This window comes from Enhydra lutris, unplaced genomic scaffold, assembly GCF_002288905.1.
Source record: "Enhydra lutris kenyoni isolate GAN:26980312 unplaced genomic scaffold, ASM228890v2 scaffoldscaffold19, whole genome shotgun sequence".
Taxonomy (NCBI): Eukaryota; Metazoa; Chordata; class Mammalia; order Carnivora; family Mustelidae; genus Enhydra; species Enhydra lutris.
The window spans coordinates 8261722-8276248 of NW_019154103.1; positions in this window are offsets into that span (position 1 = coordinate 8261722).

Below are 14527 nucleotides of genomic sequence, written 5' to 3' on the forward strand. Positions count from 1 at the left end.
TAGGGAAAATAACAAGGACCCCATTCTATCTCCAGACCACCCGAGGACCTCAGATCTGGGTCTGTCCCTCTAGGGCTCTCCAAGATTGGTGGAGACCCAGTTTTAAATCATATGCCCTGCAAGTTGCTGACCCCCTGCTTCAGCTGTTAGCTTCCTAGAGATTTTTTTTATGGCTATAGTTCCCATTCTGCGTTAGCTTGCAATGACTTGACTATATTTCAGATTTTAAAAGCTTGTCAAAAATGTATGGGTCATGTTTCTTTTGGAATGGTTTACCAGGTTCTGCTATGTTATCTGGGATTTCCATAGAGACTCCTTCAGAGAGGGGGCTGTCCACTTGGTAGTGTTTGTTGAGCAAGTTGCTAGAGCTGATGAACTCAAGCTGCCACTTCAGATAGTCTCTGATTTTCTTTGTTTGGATACATGGTCACTTTCATCTAGAGCACACACACAGTTTTTAGGAGCTTTAGAGCCTCCAATTTCAGCAAAATGGTTATTTCAGCAAGTAGCTTTGAGAACCTGAGCTAATGTCCTACGACTGGATGTGGAGAAAAGTGCTGGTTGTTCTCTGCTGGGGTTCAGCTCTCTAAGGAAGTAGCCATCTTTGCCCGAAGGTCTGTCTGGACAAAATTATCTGTGTATTTGTCCTTAGGTGTGGTATAGTGATTAATTGTGGTAGCTTCAGAGTCAGAAAAACTGGGTTTGAGCCCTGGGTCTACCACTTAGACAGTTTATGATCTCAGCCTTGTCCTGTTACTGCTCTGGTCCTCAGTTCCCATATTTGTAAATTGGGAACATTAATAGCACGTGACTCCTTAGGTTACTGTAAGGATTATTAAAAAAGTAAAATATGTGAAGGGATAACACTAGATGTTCCCAAACTTTTTCAGTTTATGGGTCCCTCAGAGTCTCAGTAATTTTTCATGCTACTCCCAAGCCAAAAGAAATACCCAGTGGCACAGTAAGGATGCACAAGTGTACCTCAGGAATGTCTCACTGTGGAAGTACAGGAGCAGAACTTTCCGTTTCCTAAGTGGTTAGGTCTATAGCACTTAATGCATGTTTATGTCTCAACAACTTAATGACTGCTTGAAAAGATAATATCCATACATTGAAAGAAAAAAAAATTCATTCAATTTCTTACCAGTGTGATGTGATATATGTTCTTGTTGGGAATAGCTAAACTTTTCAGGTTTTGAAATCAGATTGGACATTGCCACTTTCGTTTTCTGTTGTACTTTGTTTTTCCTGTGATATTTGCTTTATTTATTTATTTTTTTAAGATTTATTTATTTTAGAGAGAGAGTGCATGGGGTTGTAGAGGGAGCAGAAGGAGAAGGAGAGAGACTCTTAAGCAGACTCCACTCTGAGTGCAGAGCCTGATACAGGGCTGGATCTCAAGACCCTGAGATCAGGATCCTGAGATCACAACCTGAGCCCAAATCGAAAGACCCTTAATGGACTGTGCCCCCCAGGCGTCCCCCTGTGGTACTTGCTTTTTATTACAGTGCTTGTAGAAAACAGCTTTGCAGTCTTCCTGCCATTGAAGGGAACGTATTGGGATTTCTTGTTGAGAGTGTGAACTACTTCCAGTTAGTAAGTCATGTGGTATTCTATACATGGAGAGTACCATGGTTTCCTTCCTAATTCAAAATATCCCTCCCCTCCCCCACCCCAGCTCCTCTGAATACGCTGTGGTACCCTGAGGCAGGACACCATTTGACAGCTTTCCTACGCTGGTTGCCTGTGTCCTTAAAAGCTCTTCTAGGTGATTTACACATATAACAGGGCATGGTGGAGAGGATGACGCTGAGCAAACACATTGACAGTAGTACGTTATCTGACTAAGTCATCATGACTTAGAATCATCTCTAGATTCTCTAGAGCAGCTGGTAGCTGCTTTACACAATACCGTTCTGAATTTCCACCTTTTGTATATGGCCTTCCTGAGAACAGAATAGGAATGATGTCCCTTTGAGGCCCTGGGGACTAAGGTTACAGGCATAGCTAAATACTTTGTGTGGATTGTCTCATTTAATCCTTTAGAAGAACTTCAGTAGGTTTAGGAACTGCAGTATGGCTTAATAATAAAGTTATTTTTGGAGATAAGAAGCTTGTGTGAAACCATAAGAGACTCTTAATCTCACAAAACAAGCTGAGGTTTGCTGGGGGAGGGGGGTAGGGAGAGGGTGGTGGGGTTATGGACATTGGGGAGGGTATGTGCTACGGTGAGTGCTGTGAAGTATGTAAACCTGGTGATTCACAGACCTGTACCCCTGGGGCTAATAATACATTATATGTTTATTTAAAAAAATTTTTTTAAAAAGAAGCATGTGTGAAAATCTTGGCTCTGTTACTTAACCAATAGTGTACTCTTTACAAGTCGCCTAAACTCTCAGTGCTTCAGCTTCTTCATCTAAAAAAATGGGCCAATAATAGTCATCTACTTCACTGAATTATTATGAGGATAAACTGCTTAATTCATGTAAAGTCCTTTGAGCAGTGCCTAATACCCCATAAATATTAGCTTTTATTGTAACTGCTATTATTATCTTTATTTTGCATATTACTATTTGTAATAGAATTGCGGCTTTAGAGATATTAAAAAATTTGCCGAAGTTTATAGGCTAGTAAGCAGTGATGAAAGGATTTGTCTTTCTCCAGTTACAGTACTCTGGGGAAAAATTTTATCTTCAACTTGATAGGGCCAAAATATGATGACCTAATCTGGAAGAAAAGTTAAAAAAAAGTTGGGACACTGATGTATCCTTGTAATTTAAACTTTTATGATTTGAAATGTATGACCCATATCCAAGTTTGTTATCAGCTCTTTTTACACATCGCCCTCTAATTTTTGCCAATCTGTGGCTCAATAGTTAATCAATAGACTAGTTTATCTTGTAACATTTTGTCATGACCAGCTTGTTTTATTATTTAAGGGAAGTCCAATGTCTAATCTTTCTTGTACTTTCCTCTCATGCAGCAAAATTAACAAGGCCAGAAAAGAAAACATTGCAACATAAATACTATTAAAATGAATACACTGTTGTGGAAATCTCAAAAGTTCAAGTAAGTTGCTGAGGGCTCCTAAGCACTGGAGCTAGGGTTGCAAAGAATCTGTGCCCTCCTCATTTTATTATGGAATGCTTAAGATGACTGTTAAAATTGTTCATAGTCATAGCACAGTAGTGTGCTAATTTGCGAAGAGTTAATTGTGTTCATCTCTTCCCAATTCTAAGCTCAGTGACGTTACGTTGGTGGCTTGAAATCAGCCACCATGGCTTGAAATTGTAAGAGTATTTATTTATACTGCAGGAATTGCCAAACATTGTTTGGTTTTCTGGAGTAATGTACCACCTTTCCTTGGAGGTAATGCATGATTATAAAGCTTGGGATGGAGAGAGAGGTGCTTTTCCTGGTAAAGAGGGAGAAAGGTATTTGTGGAAGGGAAACGTGGAAAAGAGAAACACAGGTGGTCCCTCAGGCGAATCAGTTTTAGGGAAAACATATAAATGAAAGCTGAAGACCTGGAAACTGGTTCCCATGAAATTGTGGTCCAGGTGCCTGTATTTTTCTTGGACAATCATTGTTACTCTCAGAGGTATGTATAATCTAATTTGAAGAGCACCAATGAAAAGATGCAGTATTAAACAGAATAAAGACACCAATCCCTTTAAGTGACTCCCAATGTAGTGAGAGAGAGAGGTAAGAAAGAAAACTAGAATATAGTGTAAGTCATGTTATAGAGCCTCGTCAGTTTCCTGTGATGTAGGGTGAGAAGTTCGAAACACCAGAGGGATATACTCCTCCACAGCAGCTGGCTCTCTCCTATTAGACCAGGTAGCTGACCTTTCATGATTCCTGCGTTTCAGAAATTCAGGTCTGCTCAGCCTCTTCCCTGGGCTGGTTATCCAGAGGACATTTGTGTGCATCTGTTAGGCCTGACAGGTTGGTAAGGTATACCTATGTCAGAGGAATGTGGGCAGAAGTTGAGATGGTGGGCTGGAGTGTCTATGGGACACCTGCCATGCTAGGTAGAGCCAGGGATGAGAGGAGAAAGGAGGAGGAACCTGGGTCAGGGGAAGGATCTGCCTGTGCAGGTTAAGTCCTGGCAGGATATGCTGTAGAACCTGAGAACTATACATTTGGATACTTTATGAAGAAAACAGGTATTTAAGGTATTTGTTAGCTTGATTTATAGATTTCAAATAGTTAGGCATATAGTTTTCTACTCCTACCTCTGGTCCTGCAAATGTCTGGGTGGAAAGATTAGGGGCTGGCTCCACCAGCTTTCTTTTTTTTTTTTTTAAGATTATTTATTTATTTGTTTGAGAGAGAGAGAATGAGAGAGAGAGCATGAGAGGGGACAGGTCAGAGGAGAAACAGACTCCCTGTCAAGCAGGGAGCCTGATGTGGGACTTGATGTGGGACTTGATCCTGGAACTCCAGGATCATGACTCAAGCCCAAGGCAGTTGCTTAACCAGCTGAGCCACCCAGGTGCCCTCCACCAGCTTTCAAAGCAGGATTTGGCAGAGGAGTAAGGTGATCAGCTTTGCACTTCAGGAAGCTCAGGCAGCAGTGAGATTATCAAAGGGTAAGGTTGTAGGAAGGGAAGCAACAGTGGGAAAGCCAGATAAGAAATGGTTATTCATTGATAGGATGACAGTGGGATAAAAATAAAGGGTGGGTTAGAGAAATATATAAAATGCATAGGCCACAGGGCTTAATTGTGACATTCAGTTACATTTAGTTAGATACACCATTAACCAGTTGCATATTTGGGCCAGGATCTCTGAATTTGGGGGCTATAGTGTATATAGGGGTAATTTATTTATTTATTTATTTATTTAAATTTATTTATTTGACAGACACAGCGAGAGAGGGAACACAAGCAGGGAGAGTGGGAGGGGGAGAAGCAGGCTCTCCACTGAGCAGGGAGCCCGATGTGGGACTCGATCCCAGGACCCTGGGATCTTGACCCGAGCCGAAGGCAGAGGCTTTAACCCACTGAGCCACCCAGGTGCCCCTATAGGGGTAATTTAAATCATGGCGGGGAATGAGGTCACTTGAGAGGTAAGTACTGTAAAGTGAGAAGAGTCCTGACACCAAATCCCTACAGAGCAGCATTTCAAATACAGGTAGAGACAAGAACCTTTGAAGGAGGCTGAGAATGAATGCTAGAGAGTGGGAGAGAAATCCTTGACATGGTGTCAAGGAGGCCAAGAGGAAAGTACCTTTAGAGAAGAAAGGTCAACAGTGTGAAATGCTATAGAATTATCTGATGAAATACATATGGGATGGTGTCCATTGGATTTGGCAGTGTTCCATGTTGGTTTAAGCTGGTCAGTAAATATTCTTGAATGACTATGTGTTGAATAGCATGGATAAAGAAAATGTACAAAGAAAGAAGGGACACAAAACCCATAGGATGTTGATCTAGCCATGCTGTTCTAGTCAATTTGAATTGAGATCATGGTTATATTGTCAGGTATTGGTCGCCAGCAAACAGCTAACACAACTTTAGGTATGGTAGAGATGTTAATATTTGGAAGTGTATTGATTTCTAAAGAAAGAAAACAAAATACCATCAAAACAGACAAAATAAATTTCTGTAGGTAAAATTTTCTAAAACGCCGTGTCAGTCCATGTCATCTGCCCCCGTAGTTCTTCCTGAGCTTCTGCTCTGTAGGAAATCCTACTCTTCCTTCATAACCAGTATAAACTCTACTTCTCCCAAGGTTTCTCCTTTACGTTTGCCTACCGCACATTTGGCTTTTTTTTTTTTTTTTAAGATTTTATTTATTTATTTGAGAGAGAGAGAGAGCACAGAGAGAGTGTAAAGGAGAAGCAGACTCCCAGCTGAGCAGAGAGCCTGACATGGGGCTCAATCCCAGCACCCTGAGATCATGACCTGAGCCGTAGGCAGACGCTTAACCAACTGAGGCACCCAGGCGCCCCCTCCTTTGGCTTTCTAAATCTACCACCTTTTGTACCTTGTGAACCACTATCATACACTAGTAATTTATTTGCATTATCTGATCGCCTCCCCCCCCCAGTGACATTTTAAGGGCCTTGTCTTTTTATGTATTTCCCACAGTGCCTAGTATTGTGGTTAGTAAATTCTTAAGAAAATATTTTGGAAGGGATATTTTATTAGCAAAGGGCAGTAAACATAACAAACAAGGGCCATTTCTTTGTCTTAAAAACAAATAACCATAGAACATTGGAGTTGGAAGGACCTTGTTCGAACGGCAGTGCCCATTTCTGATTTTAGTTAAATGTTCAGAGTGAACACGTGAGCAAGGATTTGTGGCATTCTACGTTATGTGGAGTAATTAGATGCTAGCTTAGGAACTGTGACAGTCAGTCACTGGCCTCTGCTCTCACATTTGTTCCTTGTCCTTCTCTGTGAATGATCAAGGAGGCTGACCCACATAGACTGCTTTTCCCCAGCTTCCAGCTGAGCTCAGCCAAGGAGAGGCAAATGAGGGATTGGAAGATGGGAGCAAGGAACCAGGCGATTTTGCCCTTGCTCTGCCTTGGCTGAAGTTCCTAGCAGTGGCTCTGTCTTCTGCACGGCTCCCTATCCTGCTGGACAGGCCACTATGGTTCCAACTTCCCTGGTTTCTAAGCTTGTCTGTATCCACTTGCGGTGGTAGTGTTTTTCTCCATTACTAATCTCTGGGTTGCCTCACCCATCCCTATTTGGCTTTTAAATTCTTCCATCACTCAGTAACCCAGTTTCTTTTATTCCATTCTCCTTGTCTGAAATATGTAATAGAAGAAGAGTCACAGAAATAAAGATATAAAGAAGGGAGAGGGTAGAGTTTGAAGAAGAGATGAAAAATAAGAAAAATGAATATTCTCTCCAAGAAAGAAATATAGGAAAAGGTCACTAAAAACCCCACGTGCAAAAACACTGCAAACAAATGTGAGACTTCACCAGATTTACTAGCAGCAAAAAGATTTTATCATTGGAGTAATTTGAGAAGCAATTGCTCTGATTGAGCTCAGTGGAGCCAGAAAGGAGACAAAGGACAGCTTGTGATCTGATGGAGATGAGCTGGGAAAATTGACTTTGGCACTTTGGCCCATGGAAGGAAATGAACTGTACATAAGTACATAAGTAGTAAAAAGGGGAGTAAGTTGCTACTTGGATGAGTCTCGGTTTTAACTTGGTGCCACCGAAAAGTCTTTGACACATGGGACAGTTTCTACCTACACCAGATTGGCAATGCAGCAGAGAAATAACTGTGGACAATTACTGGTGACAAAACAGAATTTCCAGATTAGCACTGCTTTGGCTGATTTGTGTATAAATCACCAGTGGATTCATTTCTCACCTAGAAAGCATCCTTCATCCAAAAATGGTGTTGAAACTCTGTAATTTCCTTGCTGTGGCCAATCAGAGTGCCAGTATTTTTTTTTTTTTAATGGAGCTATAGGTTCATGTTCCTTGAACTAGAAAGGTGAGAGTATCCCTAGGCCCCTAATGAGAAAAATATTCTCATTAAAAAAAAAAAAATCCCAATTAATCCCTTTCTCTAACCCAAGGCTGCAGAAAGTTAAAGCAAACTTCTGACCTGAAGGATACGTACATAGTGATTCTAAAATTGTAGCCAGAGATGAAATCCTGGAACAGGCTGGCTTTCAAAGAATTGATAACATTTATTTATTTGTCAGAGAGAGTGAGAGACAGAGAATGAGCACAAGCAGGGGGAGCAGCAGCAGACGTAGAAGTAGCCTCCCCTCTGAGTGAGGAACCCCCTAAGTGAGTCTCCATCCCAGGACCCTGGGATCATGACCTGAGCTGCAGGCAGATGCTTAAATGACTGAGCCACCCAAGCGTTCCAGATTGACAGCATCTAATCTTTGCAGTTTTCCTAGGTAGTGCTGCCTAGATACTGGCTTTTTCAAATGCTTTTGTTTTCTGGCTTTCCTGGGGTTGGGAGTAGTTTGCTTATTAGATTGCAATTTAACTGTGAGCTTTTGTGATGTAAATGGTGTTAATATTCTGCCAAAGGCAGCCTTTGCGTTATTTGGCGACGTTTCCTCAGGATTCTCCAAAGGAAGCCGGGGACCTGCAGACTTCCACACTGTATCAGAGTGGGACTGTTTGTTCAAATTTGGGAAAAATCACAATTGTTGCCCGTTACACCAGGGCTGTTCCGGTTTTGTGAATGCTGATTAGTTAGGAACTTCTCAGAAATCAAATCTTATTTTGGTATTGTACTTCTATCTTTTATTTTAGAAAAGAAAGAAAACACCATTTAAATACTTTACAAATACTTCTGATAACCTCTTTCAACTGAATTTTTATAAGAAATATTTATATAGTTGTAGAGTTTTTCTGTATATCCCATATATCCCCTTTCCTAGTTAATTTTCAACCTGCAATATGATTCCAAATACCAAAACAAGTCCTTAGTAGAACAACAGCTCCCTAATTCACCATTCAGAGTTTCCTTTTATAACCTGTCAGATGGATGTTAGGAAAAAATTCCATAAATCCTAAATGACCAGGGACTTACAGGTATATATTAGTCAATAAAAGTGGAAGTGCTGGGAGCAGGTGTGATTCTATTTTTTTTTTTTTTTTTTTTTTTTTAATTCTCTGAGTAGCTACTCTAAGACAGAAGGGTTGTGCTAGAACGGGCATCAGGATTCAAAGGTGAGGATCTGCGTTCTCAAGAAGTTTGTGAAGGAGACAGAATCTAAGAAGTGAAGTTTCAGTTGCTTGTCTTCTTAATATCTGAGTGTCCTCACTGGTCAGATGGCTTCTTGTGATATCGTAACAGTAATATTAGCTAATACTTATGATGTGTTCTCCCATGCAGCGTTTTAAGCACATCTCATGTGTTAAATATTAAATACTCCAATTGATCCTACAAACAAACTGGCTCCTTCCGTCCTTTCCCCCTCCCAAATTTCTTGAGGGCTTACTACCTCTGTAGAGTAACTCCAGGTTCTCTTAGTTCTTGGAAAGTGACTTCAGGCCATTTTTCATTGTGGACAGTGGCTTCTCCAAGGCATGTAATTTTCTGAAACTTGCCGCTAAACTTGAGAAGAACCTTCACAGAAAGCCCTCAGACATTATTTTTAAGGGACTTGGTGTCAAAAAGAGGAATGAAAGTACTCTTAGATTTAGTTATCTATGGAAGATTCCTGAGTATTATATATGGCAATAAATGGATATCGATTTTTAGCTCTATATCTTACAAACCTACTCAAATTTAGTTTATCTTCATATATTTCAGGAAGCTGTTCTTTAAGAACTTAGCACACTATCCATGGCCAGTATAGGGCCACACAATCTTCTGGCTTCTAGACTTGAGTCTCTGCTGAGCAGGAGGCTGTCTATAAGCTGACCCAGCACAAAGCCTCCCTTCCCACACCAGCAGCGACTGTTAGGCTCTCAATGACAGTATCAACTTTCTGGAGGAAGACTGGAAAAGAATCACACTCCCTTTATTCCCAGACTTATCTGGAACAAGGCACAATGATAGCCGTTAGCAATAAAGATGAGGTTAATTTGCTTTCCTCTAAATCTGAATGCTAATGGAACCATTTAAATAGTGCCAAACAATGGAAATAAACAGAAGACTGAATTAAACCACAAATGTATAGGCCTGCACCACTTGGCAAAACATAAGAGCCAGTAGTACTGAAATAACAGCAATTAACACTTAGATGTAAAAGGAACCATAGTATGATTTGGGGCCCACAGAGCAATTTATCAAATTGAACCAGTGTGACCCTGGAGATAGGGATATGTCTTACTTGGAGTGAGGGAATGTAATTCCATAACATTTCTTAGAAACGTTCTTAAAACTCTTATAGCCCAAGTCTGCTTTCTTGTTCTTCATATTCTGTCAGTCCTTGGAGTACTGAGAGGTTGGAGAGACCCCCAGGGTGAATAAGAGCTGTGCAGCAGTGGGGAGGAGAAGGAAGGAAATGGAGGAGCCCTTGGGCTTGTTCTGTGCCACTGGGGGAACAATGGGACCATTCTTCTTTTTTTTTTTTTAAAAGATTTTATTTATTTATTTGACAGAGAGAGAGAGAGAGAGAGAGAGAGAGAGATATCACAAGTAGGCAGAGAGGCAGGCAGAGAAAGGGGGAAGCAGTCTCCCTGCCAAGCAGAGAGCTCGACGCAGGGCTCGATCCCAGTACCCCAGGACCCTGAGATCATGACCTGAGCTTGAGGCACAGGCTTTACCCCCACTGAGCCACCCAGGGACCATTCTTCTAGCTAATGTGGCTTATACACATTTTGTTAACCCTAAATTATATACTACTCCTCTTGATCCTGCAAGGTGGAAATGGACAATGCTTTCTAGAGCATCTCTTTGCAAATGAATGACTTGTGTGTGTGTGACTAAAGCACAGCATTGTGCATGAAGCTTCACACATGCTAGAGTGAGCAGGCACAGTTTTTGTGCCTTGGTCAAGTGTGTGTGTGCAGTTTACCATGTGTTCAGCTCCTGGCGCTAGGGTGTCATTGTGCAGTGGTAAGTGTAGCTTGTGAGAGCTGTGGTGATAACGTTTGGGGCCAGTCGCTTGCAGGTTGTAGAACCCCATGCAGATTATGTACTTGAAACTGTTTCATCTTTGTAAGATGGGTGTGGTGATCCTTACCTTGTAGCATTATTAGGAGAAATAAGATTGTGAGTGTGATTGTACACTTTACCCTACAATGTGTCTGCTGTTAATTATTTCTCAACAAATAATTATCACACTATTATTACCAGACACCTGGTGTTGCCCCACAGACTTAGAGTCTGGATGGGAAATAGGGTATTTATTTATGAAATAGTGCGTAAGCAGGGCTTCATTTCCACTTTCTCAAATGGAAGTCATTTTTCTCTTCTCCATATCCCTGTGCCAGTTTTTTGTCATCAGAATGGATTGCTGGGGAGCCCACACAGGACTGTATAGGCAGAGCACTAGGAATGGGAGGTTGAGTTCTATTCCAGATCTTCCCATTTCTTTGTTGGCTGGCTTTGATCAAGTTCCTTAACTCTTGGGAGTCTCCATTTCCTCATTTATAAAATGGGAATAATACCATAATTCCCTCCCAGGATTTTTGCAAAGATCAAGGAGGTCATGAAACACCAGAGTCCTGAAATGTATTATAAAACACAAAGCATTATTAATACTATGCTGTGGTTATTCATGAATATTCCTTATGCCCCAAACTAGTTAGAAAGATGGACCATGATGACTTGAACAGCCAGTTTTCAAAAGCTGTGAGCTAGGGAGGGAGACTTACTGTGAGAAATATGTTAGAGAGATTGTTAGATAAGCATTTCTAGTCCATCACTTCAACCATTGAGACTTTTCCATATAAGTTACTTTGATTTTTTTCCCCCAAGGAGTATCCAATGAAGGGGAAAATGATCAGTTGGGATTATTAGGGAACATTTTCAGGATCCAGGACCAGGAAGGGCGGACAGTAATGGATGGACAATAATAATGAAAGGCTTAAGATAACTCTTACTGGGGTGCATTTGTGCCATAATGGTATATGTTGTGTATTTATTATCCATTTCTGTGACGACCTGCCCCCCCACTGCCCCCCACACTCAAACCAAAGTAAACAAACAATTGAAAAAAAGCCAATCACCAACAATCAACCCAACCATCAACAATTGCTCTACCCATCATCATAAGCCAAAACAAATCACAAGTAGTTTTAAGTTGTGGCTCTCTGGATGGCACAGAATTAAAAAGATCTCTCTGATGCCTAGGTCAAAAACCTTCAATTATGGACAGCCACGGTCTGTGACCTTGACATGACTGCATGTATGTCTCATGCCCTCACACTAGGCACCCAAAAGGAACCAACAGTGCTTATTGAAGAACTGTTGCGTATTCCTTCTAAGATTAGGGAGAGACAGGTCACTTTTTCTTATTACCACCCCTTGTGATTCCAACAGGGTCTGGATTTGGGGTAACCTCAATCCCAAAGGTGATAGGTTCTTTAGAGTGATGTTTTGAGTATCAGAGCATTGCTGGAGGGAAGGGAGGTGGGCGGATGGGGAGGCTGGGTGATGGACATTGGGGAAGGTATGTGCTTTGGTGAGTGCTGTGTGTTGTGTAAGACTGATGAATCACAGACCTATATCCCTGAAACAAATAATACATTTTATGTTAATAAAAAAAAAAGTGTCTTATAGACAGGGAAAAAAAAAGAATATATAGTGTTCCTATGTGAAACTATTGAACAAAAGTAATTTACACTGAGATCCAAGAGATGAGCAAACGTTATCTTTGCCTTTAGCTGCATTGCTAAGGGAAATTATTAACCATTGTTAAACATACAGTCTGTTCATGTGAAAGGCTCTTGATTACGGTTTCTGAGAGATTGCTCTTTTTTTTTTTTAAAGATTTTATTTATTTAATTGACAGAGAGAGAGAGATCACAAGTAGGCAGAGAGGCAGGCAGAGATAGAGGGGGAAGCATGCTCCCTGCTGAACAGAGAGCTGATAGGGGGCTCGATCCCAGAACCCTTAGATCACGACCTGAGCCGAAAGCAGAGGCTTAACCCACTGAGCCACCCAGGCGCCCCAGGGTTGCTCTTTTGACTTTGAGCTGTGGCTTATATTTGAAACCACAGAGTTTTAAGATGTCTTCCAACTAATAAGCCTACTGGACTCTAGTGCCCCCATTTCAGCTGTTCTGGAAAACATGGAGTCATTCTTCTAAGCTCCCATTCTCTGGCCCTTCAAGGTTAATTTCTTAAATACTTTGTGACTTATAAGTCAAACCATCCAGACATTCTGTTCACTCAGTAGTTTTCACATGAGGTAATGACTCCATTTTTATTTATGTAGATTTCATAAGTAGGAGGACCCAGATAACAGTGGTTAAAGAGCATATCTGAAAGTTCAGTTCCAATAAAAATGACATGATGGATTAATATGTGCAAAGGGTAACTGAATTTCTATTGTGTGTCCCAAGGCCACAGTGGAGAATTTCACACTCTTGAACTTCATCTATAATAATCCTGTAAGGGACCTATTATTGTTTTTGTTTTATTGATAAGACATATGAAGATTAAAAATGTTAAGAAATTTTTCCAGTGTCACATAGCGGCTTAATGATATAGCCAAACTATGAAATCTGATCATGCAACTACTATTTGTAGAGAGAACCGTTTTTTGCTTTTAGCTTGATTTTCAGGAAGCACCTAGAAAATTCTGCCCTGGCGTTTAAGCAGTGCTGGAGGGTCTTCATTGTTCCAGGACACTGTGACAAGTGAAAGGCATATACAAAACTATTAACACTACCATATATAGAACTACCATACATAGAACGTTGTGGCTACTTTCAATCTATATTTTAAGGGGTCATTTTTTTTTCTATTTGCTTCCACAGATTCCTCCACAATCCTGCAATAAGACAGAGTCCAATAAGAAAGGCAATCATAGGGCTCCTGGGTGGCTCGGTTGGGTGACTGCCTTCAGCTCAGGTCATGATCCCAGAGTTCCAGGATCGAGTCCCACATCGGGCTCCCAGCTCCAAGGGGAGTCTGCTTCTCCTTCTGACCTTCTCCCCTCTCATGCTCTATCTTACTCTCTTTCTCTCAAATAAGTAAATAAAATCTTAAAAAAAAAGGCGATCATAGATTAGTTTTTGAACTAATCAATTAAAAAAAAAAAGGTTTATCTCCAGGCCAAAAGGCTAGCATGATTTAATTGCAGGTAAAACCTTGTGTGCCTAAATACAGGCAGCTTGAACTTTTGTAATTCAAAAAAAAAATATTTTGAGCAGCTGTTTTTGGCTATGTGATTTTTCTGGAGCAAGTTTATTATTATATAATAAAGGATTTACTTCAAAATGGGATTATTTTCTTTAACAACTCTGATTTATACAATGTTTAGCAAAAGTAGCATCATAGTATGGGATAATTTTTTTTTTTAAATTAGGAGACTCTGGAGGCATTTCCTGGAATACTTAATAAAATTTTGATTTGAAAACTAAGCCAATACACTGTTTAGTTAAGGGTGTTTCCCTTTGTTGGCCATAATTTGAGACACTGCAAGAAAAATTGAATCTTTAAGTCTGGGAAATCAGCTCTTTTCTCTTGAGCCAGCCTTACATTGGTCAAAGTGCTGTCCTCATTTTCCTAGTTATTGATATTAAGAGGTATGCCCCAGTGTCACCACTCTGTGTGAGACAGTAAGGGTCAGATGTACATGAGGATAGAGTCTAAAGACCCTGTCAGTGTTTCAGCGAACTTCAAAGTCCTTCTGTGGGCCAAATTATCATCATTTCTACCAGTTCTCGCCACACACGAGAGTGTGATGGATGAGGATGAGAATCAGACTGAAGTGTAGGACTGGCCTGCCCCAAATTGCGAATTTGGCCAGGTTTGTCCAGAGTTCCTCTCCGTTCTCTTTCTGCATTCCCTTCTCACTGTGAGTAGTTTCCCACTCACTCAGTGGTTGACTAGTATTCCTCCACTTCCTGTCTCGCCCTGGTTAACTAGGATTACAGCTCAACTCTTCCCTGTCTCCTTCTGT